The 13643-nt window shown below is 41.0% G+C and overlaps 1 protein-coding gene across 6 annotated transcripts in view; it reads left to right on the forward strand.

Annotated features, from left to right (window-relative positions):
* GHR (growth hormone receptor) overlaps positions 1 to 13643 on the forward strand; it is a 313209-nt gene that overhangs the window by 55140 nt on the left and 244426 nt on the right. The window lies entirely within an intron of this gene.

Raw genomic sequence — 13643 nt, forward strand, 5'->3', positions numbered from 1 at the left:
ACCCATTAACCTGTAGGCAGAATAGTATTTAAAACACTAATAAAGATTACTGCCTGTGTAACATAAAGCCCCTGAAAATGAAGCTTAGACTGTTGATATTTGTCAATGGTTCTGAACATGCGCATATCATGAAACTTTTCTGTCAAAATTCAACTTGAAACTTTCAGCTTGTCTTGTCCACAGTAGAAATTGAGAAGAGATACTCATCTTTTGATACAATTTTTTTGATATAATTGATATAACATATGTTAGTTTCAGATATGTAACAGTGATTGATATTTGCATATTTTGTGAAATAATCACAATAATTCTAGTTAACATACATCACCATATATATTGTAGTTACAAAACTTTTTTTCTTGTGGTAAAAGCTTTTAAAATCTCAGCAACTTTCAAACGCACAATACAGTAATAACTATATTCATTATGCTGTACACTCTTATTTTAATACCAAGAAGTTTGCACTTTGTGATCCACTTCTCCATTTTGTGTCCCCTCCCCTGGTCCACTCTTGCCCGCTTTTGACAACTGCCAATTTATTCTCTGTGTCCATGAGCTCAGGGTTTTTTGTTACTTAGTTTTGTTTTATTTAGATTCCACATATAAATCATATGGTATTTGACTGACTTCACTTAGCATAATGCTCTCAAGGTCCATCTGCGTTGTTGCGAGTGGCAGGATTTCATTTCTTAAGGCTGAATAATATTCCCTTATGTATATATACCACGTCTTCTTTATCCATTCATCTACCAATGGATACTTAGGTGCCTTCATATCTTGGCTATTGTAATAATGCTGCAGTGAACATGGAGACGCATAGATCTTTTTTAGTTACTGTTTTCATTTTCTTCAGGTATAAATATCCAGAAGTGGAACTGCTGAATTATATAGTAGTTCAATTTTTAATTTTTTGAGGAACCTCCAGACTGTTTTCAAGAGTGGCTATACCAATTTACTTTCCCACCAACAGTGCATGAGGATTCCCTTCACATCCTTGCCAACACTTTTTATTTCGTATCATTTTGATAATAGGCATTCTAAAAGGTGTGAGGTGGTCTCATTGTGGTTTTGATTTGCATTTCCTGGATGAAAAGTGATGTTGAGTACCTTTTCATGTACCTGTTGGTCATCTGTATATCTTATATGGAAAAATGTTTGTTCAGATCCTCTACCCATTTCTTTGCTTCCATGGTGGCTCAGATGGTAAAGAATCCACCCACGATTCAGGAGACCTGGGTTCAGTCCCTGGGTTGGGACGATCGCCTGGAGGAGGGCATGTTCCGCCCCCTCAATGTTCTCTCGTGGAGAATCCCCATGGACAGAGGAGCCTGGTGGACTGTAGTCCGTGGGGTTGCAAAGAGTCAGATATGACTGAGCGACTAAGCACACAGCACATCTAACCCGTTTTTAAATCAGATTTATTTTTGCTGTTGAATTGTATGAGTTATTTGTATATTTTGGATATTAACCCCTTATCAGGTATATGTTTTGCAAATACTTTCTCGCACTGGGTAGATGTTCTTCCTTTTGCTGCTGGTTTCCTCTGCTGTGCAGAAGCTTCTTCATGTGGCCTTCTCCTGCTTGTGTTTTGTGTCCTCTGCTTTGGTGCTAAATCCAAAAAATCTTCCCTGAGACCAGTGTCAAGGAGTTTTCCACTTACGCGTCTTTGAAATTTTATGGTTTCCGCTCTGGTATTCAAGTCTTAGATCCATTTTGAGTTAATTTTTGTGTCTGGTGTAAGGCAGTGGTCTAGTTTCATTCTTTTGCAGGTAGCTGTCCAATTTTCCCAGCACCACTTTTTGAAGAGACTATCCTTTCTCTGTTGTACATTCTTGGCTCCTTTGTTCTAAGCTAATTAACCATATATACAAGGGTTTATATTTGGACTTTCTCTTCTGTTCCATTGATTTGTGTGTCTGTTTTATGCTCATACCATACTACTTAAGATAATTAGCTAGGTGAAAACAGAAGTAGAATATGGGATTGAAATAAAGAAAAATCTCCTTACCTTTTCTGTTAGAAATCTAAGTGCGTGATTACAGAGCCTAGCTCTCCATAATTTCTAAGTAGCTAAATATAGGCTACCACATACACACAAACACGCAGTGTTTTATGCATTGAATGCCACTTTACTGAGAAGCATATTTTTGTTAATTCAAAAAGAACTTTTGAGTTATCATACAGAGGCAAAGATAGGCTTGCCTCTATTGTGTAGAGAGCTGCTTTGGTAATCATCCCCTGCAGTGATACAAATTATCATTGGAGTTTCATTTGGATTCTGAGCTTAAGCATTTTGAGCTGTTCTCTCCAGTTTCAGAAGTTACAGCTATTCACCTTCGTAAATAAGACTTTTAAAATAGGACAAAGCCATAAAACAAACATTTGAGAGCAGTGTTGGATGTGCCCAGCTGAATAAACTGCCCATCTATTTAGCTTTTTGAACTCTAAACTTCATTGAAATACCCAGCTTTTTTTTGCCTTTCTAAAGAAAAGAAGGCAAAAGTCAACCATTACTGTGGATTCTAAAGAAAAATATAGCAGGAACATTTTGGTTAGAGATATTTCTTCATGGAAAAGTACAAAAATTGGGCAAGTACTTGCAGCTTACCAGTAGAACTTGAAAGAGGAAATACAAAATGAACTTCTTAGCCTGTGGAATGGTGTGGGTAAGTTTTGATTACTGAGATGTTCAGAGATCCAGCATTTACTCAAGTACTGGAATGGCTCATGTGGTCACCTGTGGCTTATACTTTATTTCTTCCAGAAGGATTAGGTTGTGTACTACCTAAGACCACATTTACTCTTAGTAATGGGATCACCACATGAATTATGAGCGCTATATACAAATGTTTAGAAGAGCCTCACTAATTTCTCAGAATTGAACAAACTATGATTATAACCCTGGTCCAGAAATCTGAGTTAGCTTGGCAAAACTATGTTTTGCCATTGAATCCACCTGACTGTATTTGCATTTGTGACAGCTGGCGTGGCCTTGATTGGCATATGCCACTTTGCCAACCTCTGAATGCAAAATTAAAGATCAGCAAGTCTTGGTTAGGTGAACTGTGCTTCACAGAAGTAGATACCGTAACAGTAGTAGATAACAGCCTTATCTCGGCCCCCAGTTGATTGCCTGGCTGTGCCATATCATAGGCGTAACAGATTTCTTTAAGAAAAGTAATCTTGCATGTTTTTACTTTTTAAAAAAGTGAGTGCCCTCCATCCACTACCAAAAACACTACACTCGTATCCATTTGTTTTGCATCTTGTAACTGCACAAATTCAAAAGTCACAATTACAAGCATGTTTCCTGAAATAAATCTGAACTATAAAATATTACAATACCACAATCTCTAAGGGGAGCTAGTTTGATGTTAGGGAGCCATTTTTCTGTGTTTTTTAATCATCAGAACACTCTAACTGTTGAAGAAAATGTGAAGATTTTCATTTTGAAATAAGTCTGGCATTTCAGAAGACACACATGAATCTTTCTTGGGGAGGAAAAATGGAAGTTCCATTTTGGACACTGTAAATGGCATTACCAGCTGTTGTCATAATATTTCTAACATCCCCAAAGGATTAATTCCAGGCCCAGACAGCTCATTGGATGAGCAGAAACAACCATAGAAGTAAACACTGGTGCTTATGCCCTGACATTGTGAAGTTAGGCAGGAGACCTCTGGAACTGGGTGTCTAGCCAACAGTGGATTATCATGCCTGTGGATCATTCACTTTGTGGATTATCTGCATAAATTTTAATCCTGAACTTTCCTCTGCTGCTCAGCCCTCTAAATTTCCTGAGTATACCACTATATAGAGAATCTCATTTAAATGTAACCTTTTCATGAATATTCATTAAATACTCAAGAATAGAAATCAGGAGCACTCAAGGTGGGGATACAGGCCTGGTTTTAAAGCATTGACTTTCACTGTAGAAACAGAGGCATGAGCAGGACGAAACAGACATGAGTTTCAGAGGTGGGTGGACCTGGATTCAAACTTAGTTCTGTTGAACTATGGCCTTAGACCCATTATTTCCATTTCCTAAGGCTGTTTCCTTTTCTAGAAAATATGGATACTAATACTGTGTGGCAGAGTTCTTTTGAGAATAGAAATGTTTTAGATTGCTGCATGGTGGCTGTTTTTCTGAGTCAGACATACTTGTACGTATATTTTCTGTGAGACAGAATGTGTAAAGTGCTAAGTGAGGAGAGTCCATTTTCCCCAGGCCCAGCAGGAGGTGTGAGTGAAAAATCTACCCTCCAAGCAATGGGATCAAGCTGGGGCCAGGCATGTGGGAAGGACTTCACTAACCAGGCCAAGGGAGAGGACATTCCTGGGGGCGGGTATAGGTCCCACTTAGGAATGAAGACAGGAATACTCAGTGTTTTCAAGGCAAAGGATTAGGTAGTTTAGGTAAGACTGGAGACCTTGAACAGCAAGCAGACTAGGGCTTCATGAAAGAGTGACCACTAGCTGGAGGAAAAGAAAACCCACAAGGCCTCCTTTCTCCCCTGCCTTCCCTCCTGGACTTCCCAGGCGGCACTAGTGGTAAAGAACTGGCCTGCCAATGCAGGAAAGGGATATGGTTTCGATCCCTGGATTGGGAAGATCCTCTGGAGGGGGGCATGGCAACCCATTCCAGTATTCTTGCCTGGAGAAGCCCATGGCCAGAGGAGCCTGGCAGGCCATAGTCCATGGGGTCACAAAGAGTCGGACACGACTGAGTGACTAAGCACACACCTTCCCTCTTGCCCTGCATTATGTTCAGGCAAAATTCTGGCTTTTCCTTGAACTCTGTTTCTGTTGTTGTTCAGTCTCCCAGTCGTGTCCGACTCTGTGACTCCATGGACTGCAGCATGCCAGGCCTCCCTGTCCCTCACTGTCTCCCAGAGTTTGCCCAAGTTCACTTTCATTGCATCCGTGATGCCATCCAGCCATCTCATCCTCTGATGCCCTGTCTCCTTCTGCCCTCTCTCTTCCCCAGCATCAGGAACTTTTCCGATGAGTCTCTGTTCACATCAGATGACCAAAATACTGGAGCTAGTGAATATTTAGGGTTAATTTTCCTCAAGATTGACTGGGTTGATCTTGCTGTCCAAGAGACTCTCAGAAGTCTTCTCCAGGACCACAGTTCAAAGGCATCAATTCATTGGCATTCTGCCTTCTTTACTGTCCAGCTCTCACAACTGTATATGACCACTGGGAAGACCATAATCTTGATTTATACGGACCTTTTTTGGCAGAGAAATGTCTCTGCTTTTCAACACACTGTCTAGGTTTGTCATTGCTTTCTTGCCAAGAAGCATTCATCTGATTTCATGGCTGCAGTCACCATCTGCAGTGATTTTGGAGCCCAGGAAGAGGAAATCTGTAACTGCTTCTACCTTTTCCCCCTCTATTTGCCATACAATAATGGGACCAGATGCCATGATCTTAGTTTTTTTAATATTTAGTCTTAAGCCATCTCTTTCACTCTCCTCCTTCACTCTCATCAAGAGGCTCTTTAGATCCTCTCGCTTTCTGCCATTAGAGTGGTATCATCCACATATCTAAGGTTGTTGACGTTACCCCCGCCTATCTTGATTCCAGCTTGTAACTCATCCAGCCCGGCATTTCTCATGATGTGCTCAGCATATAGGTTAAGCAAACAGGGTGACAGCAGACAGCCCTGTTGTACTGCTTTCTCTCAATCTTGAACCAGTTGTGTTTCTGTGAGTGATTTTTTAAAAAGGCAAAGCTGTCTGCTGTGTAATGATCAGGCAAAAGGCAGATTGAGTTTATGAAACTAGCAAATCCTATGAAGGATAGTGGTGGGAGAAAAAAGTGTCTAATTCTGAGGAATGCAGGGTTAGGATAGAGAAAAGTGAAATACAGTGAATGAAAAAGTAAACAGAAATATGAGGAAGGGACTGCTAGTGGTCTGAGTTTAAGCAGCATAGACAATCTGGTGTGTGTAGCTCAAAACTCCTTGGCGTCTCTTTCTGTTATCGGTCCTTCCTGAGACCAGGAGTGCATGTTCAGGGAGATGCAGATGGGGTTTTGTGCTGTAGGTACTAGTAGTGGAGGTGAACCCAAAGAAGAGATCATGGAGAGGACTGTGGTTCTCCTTGATACCAGTTAATGTTTATATGTAGAAGAAAGAGTGGTTTTCAACATAATTAATTAATGTCAATTATGAAGTAGAATTTGTAAAAGTTAAATATAATCCAGATTTTCTTTTTGCTGCTCATTTGGAAAAAAAAAATCCTTGGAGGAATATACTTGGAATGATTACTAGGGAGCATATCTTGGTGTCATAGCTTAAAAGTATTGCTAAGAGAAAGCTCTACACATGGGGCAAATTGAAAAGGTGTATTTTATGTGCACTGAAATTCAAGATAAGGGAACCAAAAATTCTGTTGCCTGGGTAAAAGTTGTGAGAATTAAATGGGGATTTGGCAAACCCCATTTAAAATGGGCAAAAATTGACTTAAAACACAGATAAGCCTATTCAAGTATTTAAAGGGTGGAGACTTCAAAGAATTTAGGAAATAGTTTAAATAACAAATACAGTGATGGAATGTGTAATGGGAGAGCAGATTCCTGCTGTCACAAAAGTCATGTTATTGTGTAAAAATGTACCATTATTTGGTACACTTAAGATAAAAAGGAAATGGTGATTTCACCATTGAATGGCTGGGACATTCTCTAGTTTGTGATTCTGTAGGCACAAAACAGGTTTTTGATAGAGTGGAGGTGGGGAATAGACTTACTGTATTAAACGAAAGCCATTGCTTAGAATAAAGCCAGCCTTACTTTATAACAGAGAAGGAAATTGGTGTACATAGAGAAAAGTATTCTCTTAATGGTAGACTTTTAAATTTTAGGCTTTCAAGTATTGTTTTGAAATAACTGCTTAATATTTAAACATTTTCAAACTCTGATTCAAAAAAAAATAAAATAACAAAGAATGGAAACTGTTTCTGTAGAGTGTTATATGCCTAAAAATCACTTTTTTTGTGTGGTTACGTGGATAGATGATACATCATTTCAGATTTTGTATATGACTTTCAAAGAAGATTGTGTTATCTGATAATAAATGATTTTGTGGTGGGATCTAACTCATAATTAGGAGGATCATGCATTATTTGTTACTAATAAAATCCACGTGCAGTGTTGGCAGAAAAGAAAGTAACATGTTAGGATCTGTTAATGCTCATCAGTTCAGTTCAGTTGTTCAGTCATGCCCGACTCTTTGTGACCCCATGGACTGCAGCATGCCAGGCCTCCCTGTCCATCACCAGCTCCTGGAGTCCACCCAAACCCATGTCCATCAAGTTGGTGATGCCATCCAACCATCTCATCCTCTTTTGTCCCCTCTCTTCCTGCCTTCAATCTTTCCCAGCATCGGGGTCTTTTCCAACGAGTCAGTTCTTTACATCAGGTGGCCAGAGTATTGGATTTTCAGCTTCGGCATCAGGCCTTCCAATGAATATTCAGGACTGGTTTCCTTTAGGATGGACTGGTTGGATCTCCTTGGAGTCCCGTGGACTCCCAAGAGTCTTCTCCAACACCACAGTCCAAAAGCATCAATTCTTCGGCACTCAGCTTTCTTTATAGTCCAACTCTCACATCCATACGTGACTACTGGAAAAAACATAGCTTTGACTAGACAAATCTTTGTTGGCAAAGTAATGTCTCTGCTTTTTAATATGCTGTCTAGGTTTGTCATAGCTTTTCTCCCAAGGAGCAAGCATCTTTTAATTTCACGGCTGCAGTTACCATCTGCCTATTCCACAATTGTGCTGGAAACTTCTATTGTAGTTGTTTTCGGGCTGAGATAGGCCTAGCTGTCTAGAGGTCAACAAGCATGGTTTTACACAATCAACATGGAGAAGTCATTTAAGAGACTGACACTGAGCTCTTGGAGAGCAGAAAGTGAACCTTCAAGTCTCTTGGGAATACTCCTCACTTCAGCTCCTAAAGTAGGAGCTCTAATGGTTGCTTGAGAGAATCTAAGTCCCATGTGCTGTGCTCAGTCACTCATTGGTGTCAGACTCTGTGACCCCATGGACTGTAGCCAGCCAGGCTCCTCTGTCCATGGAATTTCCCAGGCAAGAATACTGGAGCAGGTTGCCATTTCCTACTCCAGGGGATCTTCCCCACCCAGGGATCAAACTTGCGTCTCCTGCGTTTCCTGCCCTGGCAGGCAGATTCTTTACCGTTGGACCACCTGGGAAGCCACAGGCAGAGTATACTTTATCCTACTGCTTTTGGCCAAACCACCATAAACCCTGTAACTGAACTATCTTAGGGAGTCAAAAGGAATGACAAGGACTAAAGGGAACATCAAAACCAAGATGGAACCTTAAGGCTCTCTGGCTGACGTGACACCTCTCCCTATTGGAACAATTGGGAACCTTACTGATTGGAAGTGACAGGATGGTCATTTTCAAGGGGAAGCAAGAAATCATGCATAACCTCTTGCCTCCCTGTTCTCTCTTTAGTTGGGTACTAGAAATGCAGCTCAAGAAGGAATGGAGCCCTATTCATACTCCTAATATCTAGAAACGGCTCTCATTATTCAAGACTTAATAGGGAAAAAAATGTCTCCTTATGTCCTTTCTTTTCTAAAACCCCTCCAGTACCATCAAGCATGGATAGATATACATGAAAGTATATACATGAAAGCAGAATCCAGGAGACACACCGTCTGTGTAAATAACCCCAGAATCTGAAGCCTTCACTTGACAGTCTGGCTTCCTCAAATCTGCTGGGAGACAGTCGGATCTCTCTGTACCTTCAAGCATAGCTTAGCATGAATTGGGGGATAAGTCAGAAAGTTTCTTGCTTTAAGTACAACTACATAGAGCAAGCTGATTCTTGGATGGATGACCTCCTCACCTGGAATTGAAAAATCTAGTGAAGAATTTTCTTAACATTGGATATTTATTTCTGTTCACTCTCCTTTATAGATGAGTGAACTACACTGTAAAATTATGTTCCATCTGGGGCAATGCTTGGCTGTCAGAGCCCAACATGCAAGTGGTTGGAATTAAGTCCTTGATTTAGCATACCCGCTAGATAGGTGATGGAAACTCCCATTCCTTTGTTTTTCTGTTTCTGAATATGTGCCTTTTCACTGAGGCAATATGCTAGCATCTACATTTGACTGTCTCACGTGGATAGAACTAAGTGACACATCTAACTGAATGACATGCCTTCCAATTCCAAGCCCCCTTTTTTGGAAGGGGATAGATGATGTTTGAGAGCCAAGCATTGTCCCCGATAGCTCAGTGCATAAAGAATCTGCCTATAGTGCAGGAGACACAGGAGATACAGGTTCAATTGCTGGGTCAGGACAATCCTCTGGAGTAAGAAATGACAACCCACTCCAGTATTCTGGCTTAGGAAATCCCATGAACAGAGGAGCCTGGTGGGCCACAGTCCAAAAAGTCGCAAAGAGTTAAACACACTGAGCATGACTGAAATGATGTCATTTATACTGTACAGCTATTGCTTGAAGGTACTTGCTCCTTCTATGCTACTGCTACTGCTAAGTCACTTCAGTCATGTCTGACTCTGTGCGACCCATTGACGGCAGCCCACCAGGCTCCCCTGTCCCTGGGATTCTCCAGGCAAGAATGCTGGAGTGGGTTGCCATTTCCTTCTCCAATGCGTGAAAGTGAAGACAGTCGTGTCCAACTCTTCGCAACCCCATGGATTGCAGCCCACCAGGCTCCTCCACCCATGGGATTTTCCAGGCAAGAGTACTGGAGTGGGATGCCATTGCCTTCTCCATGCTCCTTCTATAGACAAGCAAAAAACAGAAGGGAAAAATAATAGCTAGAAGGAAGATGTGCCCGTGACACTTTTTTTCACTCCATCTATCTAATAAGTATTTGTAGAATGTTCCAGGCACTTTGCACATAATGAGAGATGTGCACACAGAAAAAGAATACAGCAACAGACTTCTTTGAGAGTGATATGGTAGGCTGAAGAGTAAAAGTTGTCTTCCCTACCCCCTGAGAGACTCATGAATTATGTATTAGCTAATTTTTCCACCAAATTTGCAATCATCTCATGTGTTGCTTGCCAGTCTTGCAAGTTATTAATATCTCGTGCTCTATTTATTAACATATTTACATTACTCATCCTGTATTAAACACAATCCCCCGAGTCTCCATCTCTTGTTTTTCCTTGGAACAGCCTTTTGTCACTGCCCTATTACTTCAAGATCAGAAAAGAAATACTGGCCTCAAAATTAGCCCAAGCATGCATATGAGGATGTTCATTTGGGTTGGAGTAGACAGGTGTTTGTGTAGATAACTCGAGCTTGTGTGCGTATCTTCACATTTCAAAAAGCACAATAGAGGAAGCATGAAAGCTTTGGCTTGTAGTGATCTAATGGAGGTGGAGGTCAGGAATCTCAGAGCTAGTTAGCTCTGTATTTTTTCCATTCTGCAAGAGATGATGGTTAATATTTTATCTCTTGCTACAGGTTCGTTTTAGATGAAGTCAGTCCTCTCTGCTGTCCATGTACCCAAATCCACTCTTGACAGCAGCTCTGCCTGCTAAGTCACCAGTAATTCCTCAAATTATGTCAAGTAGCACTCATCCTTTGGGAACACCCTTCTTTTTATTAAGGAAAAAAAGGAAGACAAAGCTGTCTGCATCTAGCCAGCCATGATTTAGCCCTTGATGAGGAGTTATTGCAGGTAGAGGGCATGCCAGGCTGTTTCGTGACTCACCTCATCTCTTGTCAAGACTAGCTGAGGCAGCAGAGTCGGAAGCCTCACTGTTTTGTGCAGCAATATTTTGTGTTGGAGGGGGACGCATAAGTACAAACATAATTAGGCTTTCTGAGCAGAGAGAATTTGTTCTTCAGGACTAGTGAACGGTTTCTGCCATTTAAGGTCTAAAATATTGTCAACTAATGGAGTATACCGGGTTTCTTCCTTTCCAATGACTTTTTCTCTTTGAAGGTCATTTAGCAAACTGGACCAGGCCATTTTTCCCCCCTTAGAGTTTTGATGCAGACCTGATGACATGCAGAAAGCTTAAGACTGGATATGTTGGATACATGTGTATGGAGATGTCCATTTGGAGCTGTGCCTGATTAGGGCACATCAAATAGAAATCCATGCCTTGCATTGTAGGTAGGAGCCTAGTTTCTGGAAGTTGAGGTAATATTTGGCCTGTGGGCTTGTAAGTATCAGGTCCGCCTTGTCCAACAGAACACGAATTATACCTGTTGAAGGTCAGATTGCCTTCAGGACAGTTGGCACCTGTGGATGGCTGAATACTTAGAGTTCACAGTGTCCAGGCAGAAAGTATATTTATTCTCATCCACCATTTTCATCCATCATTTATCCCCTTAGTTGAGTTAGTGATCCCAGTGCAGGGCATATTTCTTCTCACGTTTCATTATATTCAAGATAGTCTCTTCCTGACTTCACTAATTCACCTGGTTTCTTTCTCTTGCCAGAAACCCAGGGCTCTAAGGCTCAGTGGTAACTTTTCAAAGCAGCTTTTGTTAGACTAGAACTGGGTAATCTATTGGTCTTCCCTGGTGGCTGAGTGGTAAAGAATCTGCCTGCAATGTAGGAGACCTGGGTTTGATCCCTTGGTTGGGAAGATTCCTCTGGAGAAGGAAATGGCAACCCATTCCAGTATTCTTGCCTAGAGAATTCCACGGACAGAGGAGCCTGGCAGGCTGCAGCCCATGGGTTTGCAGAGAGTCAGACATGACTAATCTACATGGGTAATCTGTTGGAGTCTAGTGTTCAGACTGGCTTTTAAGAGCATAAATCTTTAGTTTTACCTCTTAGATGCTGCATTGTCCTAGGAATTCTAATCCAAATCCTTCAATTTACAGATAAAATTGTTGGGGTCCACAGTGGTTAAGTGACTCTCTGGGTTTGGTCAGCTGACTGGTTGTGGCCTGAGATTGAGACCTGGGTCTCCTGGGATAGTCGCTTACATGGCATCGTGTGGTCTCTCACTCTGGGTATAGGTAGATGCTGAATATCTCCTTTTCATCCTCCAGCCTGAAACCTTTGGGTGTGGTTTTTCTTCCTCCTCATACTTTCTACCTTGAGCTTGTCAGCATCATGATGAAGCATGGGAAGGGGTTACAGAGGGTTAAGGGCTTTTCTCATAGCTCAGTGCTAAAAAATCCGCCTCAATGCAGTAGAGGTGGGTTTGATCCCTGGGCCAGGAAGATCCCCTCAAGAAGGAAATGACAACCCACTCCAGTATTCTTGCCTGTGAAATCCCATGGATAGAGGAACCTGGAAGGTTATAGTCCATGGAGTCACAAAGAGTTAGACACAACTTAGTGACTGAACAACAGAGAGTTATACTTCATTGCTGAGAATATGTGAGTGACATTCAAGAAATTCATTCATTAAGAAACTAATTTGCAGATTATCCCAGCATCTCCAAGGCTTATCTTTCAGGAATAAGAACAGTTGACTTCCCTGCTTCAACTTCCTTAAATTCCTCCCTTAAGCTTTAAAATACCTGCTAAAGGAGGAAGAAACTATACATGTACATACAGGTGAAATGCTGATAAATTTAGAATTTCCTCCCGGCCTGACATTTTATTTTTAAGCCTTAGAATGCTGTCCTTCAAACTTTTATGAAGCTCTTGTTATATAAAATTTTCAACATTTATAAAGTGAGGTAGAATAGTGTAATGAATTTCAGATAGTTGTTAGCAGCTTCAATAGTTATTAGCTCATAGAAATCTTATTTTATCTCTGCCCCACCCAGTTTACCGCCCCCCCCCCCCTGTATTATTGGGAAGCAAATCCAGGCATCATTTCATTTCATGCGTTAGTATTTCGGTATACATCTCTAATGGAGAAGGCAATGGCAACCCACTCCAGTACTCTTGCCTGGGAAATCCCATGGATGGAGAAGCCTGGTGGGGTCGCGAAGAGTCAGACATGACTGAGCAACCTCACTTTCACTTTTCACTTTCATGCACTGGAGAAGGAAATGGCAACCCACTCCAGTATGCTTGCCTGGAGAATCCCAGGGAGGGGAGCCTGGTGGGCCGCCGTCTATGGGGTCGCACAGAGTCGGACACGAGTGACGTGACTTAGCAGTAGCAGTAGTAATACATCTCTAAAAGATAAACTTTTTTTTTCTTTTTTTAACCAAGATTTATTGAGAGTTTATTTATAGTTGATAAAATTATGAGATATTTAAAGTGTCCATTATGATAATTTGATATGTACATCTCATAAAAGGATTACCCCATCTAGTTAATATATCTATCATTTCATTTAATTAAAAGATAGTATTTTAAGGTATATTCATAATACCATTATTATATTTAAAAATAACAATCTTTAAATCATTGAATATTCATATACTGTTCAATTACAGTTGTCTCATACATGTCAAGAGTCTTGATAGTTTGAATCAGGCTCCAAATTTCCACGTATTGCAATTGGCTACGTCTTTTAAATACCTTTAAATCTATAGGTTCAAAATCTATCCTCCTACTCTGCCTTCTTCCTTCTCTCCCTCTCTCTTTCTCTCTCTCTTTGTCTCACCCCCTTTCTCTCTCTCTCTCTCTCCCTGCAGTTTATCAGTTGAAGAAACTGAATTGTTTGTTCCGGAGATGATGTTCCCCCTTTGTATCTTTT

Source organism: Bos grunniens, chromosome 20 (genome assembly GCF_055505025.1).
Source record: "Bos grunniens cultivar Pamir isolate PY7600 chromosome 20, Bosgru_T2T1.0, whole genome shotgun sequence".
Lineage (NCBI taxonomy): Eukaryota > Metazoa > Chordata > Mammalia > Artiodactyla > Bovidae > Bos > Bos grunniens.